Genomic DNA, 6,000 nt, shown 5'->3' with positions numbered 1-6,000 from the left:
ATTTGGCCAAAGATTCACAAAACATAGTCAGTCAAAGGATGAGACAAAGGTCTGCATTAACAGGAATCTGCACCTGCACGTTAAGAAATATCTCAAAACTCTGAGCCAGGGCACACTGATGAGATATGGATAAGGAGAATAATTGATGAATGTTCTGGAAAGGTGTGGAATTTACCACATGGCTAAGAACAGACAAGCATTGAAGCAGACAAGATATGAATAGACTAAGCATTAGGGACACAATACATTTCAGAATTAAGACGTAACATGCAAATATCAAGAGGGGTCCATCGTCTCAAATTTATGCATTGGACAATGGGAGGTCGCAGATAAGTTACCCGAAAACCAACATCAGCAAAAATTGTCATAGTCCCATTCAATGGGTTGTCAATCACCTGTTCACGTTATCATTTTATCCAAAGAATATAACACACAATATAACTTGCTTCTCTGGGAGACTATCCCTCCTGACCTCTCTTACTTGTCTGCTTGAACTCATATTAAATAAAGACTTGTTGCTTCCAATACTCTGGTTACCAGATGGCACATGATCCACAGTAGCATGATCAAAATAAGGTCACTGCATGCTATGGCCATAATCCATGATTACATATTTTGCACTTATCTTTGTATCAATACAAGATAGAAAATAATTTGTAATGACTTTTGAGAACCTGAGTGACAATTTTATGTAAATATCCAATGCAATTATTTAACCACTTTGGAATTAGGCAAAATATTGCAAAACCAGAGGCCAAGATACAATTTAACTGCTGAACATGGTCATTTGCATGGAAGTTCGTGAAGATTGCACAACTGATAGTTTCTTGATGAACATAATACCAAAAATAAACTTTGATAATACCAATGAAATGCTGAAAGTGTACACCAGATTATCCTGAAAAGGGAAACTAGATTAACGTTTCAGATATAACTTTCACTCTTACATTTTCAAAAACAAAATATACATTAGAGCAGAAAGGATCAAATTTAACAATGAGAAACAAAATAGGAAATATAGCAGTAAGGGCATAGAGTAAGAACAGCAATTATCTGGAACAAATTATTGGCACATATGGTGAAACAGAAAACCTTAAAAGGTTTCAACAAGAAATTAAACAGGAAGTAACACTGGTTTGACCAGCTTGAGTGCTGGATTTCAGAGGCTGAGTGTGAGCTGGAAGCACTGTGGTGTATCTTGCAAGGCTGAAACTTGCATGGATGGCATGTTTTTTGGTCATCCAGAAGCTTAAGAAAATGCAGTCAGAGAGGGAATGTTTGACCACCAGGCAGAGGGAGGCAGGCAGGTAGTCAGGAAAGACTCAAAGAATCTCGCTCCAGAACCATTTTTATCCATGTTGGAAGATGTTGGAGGTGAATGTTCCTCTGAAGAGCGCAGCTACAGCTAAGATAATGGCACTATGAATTATTCAGAGGGAGGGGCAAGCGTCCAAAGGTTATAGTGTTAGGAGACTTGATAGTGGGGGAATTGGTAGGCACTTCTGTGGCTGTAGATGTTAATCTAGATTGGGGCATTGCCTCCTTGGTGCCAGGGTCAAGGATGGCAGAGATTGATTGTATTACATTCTAAAGGGAGAGAATAATCAATCAGAGGTCATGGTCGACAATGGTAAAATGAGGAATGAGGTCCTGCCATTTGAAGTTAAGGAATGAGGTAGCAGATTAACAAGCAGGATCTCTAAGGCTGGAATCACTGCCTTAGATTACTTCCAGTGCCATGTGCCAGTGAGTATAGGAGTAGGACGATAAGTTAGATAATTATGTAGCTGAAGAGATGATGCAGCAGGGAGAGTTTTAGATTTCTGGTTTGCTGGGACAATTTCTGGGGAAGGTGGGACCTGTACAAGCTGGACAGGTTATACCTGAACCAGAAAATGGCTGATATCTTTGTGGTTGAAGGGTTAAACTAATTTGGCAGGCAAATGGAACACAAGAGTAGTACAGCGGAGGATAAGGAACTTCAAATATCAGAGGAAAACTTGGTCAGTCCAGTAGGCAGACATGATTTGAAAAGGCACAGGGAAAGAACACAAGGCTGGATTGCATTATAACGCTATTACAGTGCCAGTGATCTGGGTTTAATTCCGGCCGCTGTCTGTAAGGAGTTTGTACATTCTCCCTGTGATTGCGTGGGTTTCCACTGGGTGTTCTGGTTTCCTCCCATGTTCCAAAGACATACGGGTTAGGAAGTTGTGGGCATGCTATGTTGGCACCAGAAGCATGGTGACACTTGCGGGCTGCCCTAAGAACACTCTATGCAAAAAGATTCAGTTCACTCTGTGTTTCAATGTACAGGTGACTAATAAAAATATCTTATCTATTTTAAAACAAGAAATCTGACAAGTAAGGCAGATGAACTAAAGGTGTGGATTAAACACATTGGAACATGATTTCAGTGCTATCACAGAAACATAGTTGAAAGGTGGGCAGGACTGGTACCTCAACATTCCAGGGTATATAATCTTCAGGCATGATAGTGGGGTGAGTGTAGAAGAGGAGGTGGCATTGCAATACTAAGCAAGGAGGCTATTACTGCAGTAATGAGGGAGGATATTTGAGAAAGTTCTTCAAGTGTGGGAGAAACATAGGAACAAGACAGGGCAATCATTTTTCTGGCGCTAAAATACAGGCCTCCACTCAGTGGGAGATAGAGGAGCAGATATGTAGGCAAATCAAAGAGAAGTATACAAATAATAGGCTGATGGTAGTAGAAGATTTCAACTTCCACAATATTAACTGGTTTCACCTCAATGTGAATGGCTCCGAGCAGACAGAATTTTTCCCATTTTTTCCAAGCGTGTCCAAAAGATTTTGAGCCAACATGTAGATAGCCCTTCTAGAGAAGGGGGTAGGTACCAGACCTAATTTTTGAGAATATAGCAGGGCAAATGGAGGGACTGTCAGTGGAAGAACATCTCAGAAATAGTAACTATAACTCTGTAAGTGTTAAGGAGAAGCACAAGGATAGACCAGAATTGGGGGAAAGTTGATTTCAAAATGACAAGACAGGATCCAACAAAAGTGGTCAGGAAACAGCTACTTGTAGCCAAGTCTTCATGCAATGGTGGTAGGGCAGGCACAGTGGTGTACCAGTTAGCATAACACTATTACAGCGCCAGCAATCTGGGTTCAATTTCGGCTGCTGTCTGCAAGGAGTTTGTATGTTTCCCCGTGTCTGCATGGGTTTCCTTTGGGTGCTCCGGTTTCCTCCCACATTTCAAAGATGTATGGGTCAGGAAGTTGTGGGCATGCTATGTTGGCACTGGAAGCATGGCGACACTTGCAGGCTGCCCCCAGAACACTGTACGTAAAAGGTGCATTTCACTGTGTGTTTCAATGTATATGCGACTCTTAAAGATATCTTAGCTTATAACCAGTGGGAGCCATTCAAAAATGAAATTGAGAGTCCAGTGCCAACATATTGCCATAATGGTGAAAGGGAAGGCCAACAAGCCCAAGAAACTCTGGATATTGAGATATTGAAGGTTGGATAAAGAAAAAAAAATAGGTTATGATAAGTTTAGAAAACTGAAAAGAGAGATGTACAGGAGTATAGAAAGTGCAGGAGGGTATTTAAAAATTTAATTAGGAGGATGAAGAGGGGGCATAAAATAGCATTGCTAGGCCAGATTAGGGAAGATCTATTGGCATTTTGTAAGTATATTAAGGGCAAGAGGGCAACCAGGGAAAAAATAGGGCCCAAAGTGACAACCTGTGCGTGGAGCCCGAGGATGTGCACGTGATGTCTTAAATGAATACTTCTCATCTGTATTCACTATGGAGGAGTTTCTCATAGCAGAATGCAGGGAGAGGAATGATGGAAGTCTAGAACAAAGCTATCATTGAAAAGGTATTAGCTATCCTTGCAGGATTAAGGGCCTGATGAGATGTATCCCAAGCTTCTATGCGAGGCAAGGGAAGAGATTGCTGTGGCTCTGACAAATATTTTCAGATCTTCTCTGGCCACTGAAGAGGTGCCCGACTGGAGGACAGCAAATGTGGTAGCTCTATTCCAGAAGGATAGCAGCGATATACCACACAACTGCAAGAAGTAGAAAAATTATTGAAAATAATTCTGAGGGACAGGGTTAATCCGCTCTTGAAGAGGCATGTATTAATTAAGGACTGTCAGTTTGGCTTTAAGGGAAGATCCTATTTGACCATCTTGTTTGAATTTTTCAAGGTGACAAAGAGTATCGATGATGGCATTGCATTTAAGGTATTATCCATGGATCAGTAAATCCTTTGATGGGGTCTCACATGGGAGACTGGTCCAAAAGGCAAGAGTCATGGGAATCCAGGGCAATTTGACAAACTGGCTTGGTGATAGAAGGCTGAAATTGATAGTCAAGGGTTGCTTTTGTGATTGTATCACAGGAATCGATACTGGGACCCTTGGCGTTTGTCACATACATTAATGATCTGGATGTGAGTGTAGGAGCTATGATTTGTAAGTTCACAGATGACACAAAAATTGTTAGGGGTGAGGAGGGTAGTATTTGACTAAAAAATGAAATTGATAAGTTGGTAAGATAGATCAAGAAATGGTAGCTGGAATTGAATCCTGATAAATGTTAGGATTAATAAGGCTAAGATACAGACAATAGATAGACACAAAAGATAACCAACTCCTGCATACCACCTATCACCTACCAGCTTGTCTCACCCCTCCCTCTCACCTCTCTGTACTGGCTATCTTTCCTCTACCCTCAGTCCTGATGCAGACTGTCAACATTCCTTTGCCTTCACAGTTTGTCCAGCAGTTTTTTAAAAAAAATATACACAATGAATTGTAGAACTTTAGGAAGTACTGAGGAATAGAGAGAACGAAGTGTACATACCCAATGGTCCAATGGTCACTGAAGGCAATTACACAGATTGATAAGGCAAGAATCCTGTATACCACCTCATTAGCCAAGCATAAAATACAAAAGCAGGGAGGTTATGCTGCAACTATATACAGTAAAACTCCTCTACCTGACTAGTCAGAACTCCTGATGGTTTGGCATCTGACTCAATGGGTGCTGATTCTCAACCCCACCCCCCCATTAAGAACAATGGGGCCCCAGTTCCCATGCTCTCTTTAAACCCACTGGGTTCACTGCAACATTATATTACAGTGCAACATCAAAAAAAAAGCAAATTAGTGTGTTTAAGTATTAATTGGATCATCATCCAATTGTCTTGAAAATCTGCTAGTCTGGCACAAATTCTGAGTGTGCCAGACTAACAGAATTTTACCGCAAATCATCAGTTAGGCCATAGTTGTATAGTATTGTGTGAAGGCCTAGCTGCCACATCATGAGAAGCATGTCATTTCACTACAGTGTGCACTGTGGAAATTTCATCATCTTCCCCAAATTCTATCACTACAGGTGACATGCAGTGGCCAATTTCCCCATCAATTCACATGTCTTTAGGATGTGGGAATAAACCAGAGCACTCAGGAAAAATCCAGTCACAGGGAAATTCACAGACAACATCAGAAGTCTGGCTTGAACCTGGATCATTGGAACTGTGAAGCAGCAGCCCTGCTAGCTGCGCCACTGTATTGCCCCAGTACGTAGCCTGGGATGGAACAGTTCATTTGAGGGGAGACTAGATAGACCAGGTTTGCTAGACTCGAGCAGAAAACTGAAGAGGGACCTGACTGAGGTACAAACTTGAGGGGCATAGATAAGGTGGGGAGTGAGGTACTTTTTCTCTTAGCGATGGTGTCAACGCTAATTAGTGGGCACAGGTTTAAGTGGAAGATGATTGATTTGGAGATTTGAGGAACTTTTCTTCTTCCCCCCCCAAAGAGTGACACTTAAATTTGGAAGACACTTCCTGGAAGTGGAGTGAGGGGGTGGGGAAAAGGTATTCTCACTGCAGTTAAGTATTTTGATGAGCACAGGAAATGCACAAAAGGCAAAAGGTCAGGGTGCCGGAAGATGGGATTAGTAATGGATAAGAACTTGATGGTTGACACAGTCACTG

This window comes from Pristis pectinata, chromosome 2 (genome assembly GCF_009764475.1).
Source record: "Pristis pectinata isolate sPriPec2 chromosome 2, sPriPec2.1.pri, whole genome shotgun sequence".
NCBI lineage: Eukaryota > Metazoa > Chordata > Chondrichthyes > Rhinopristiformes > Pristidae > Pristis > Pristis pectinata.
This window is presented reverse-complemented; position numbering follows the sequence as displayed.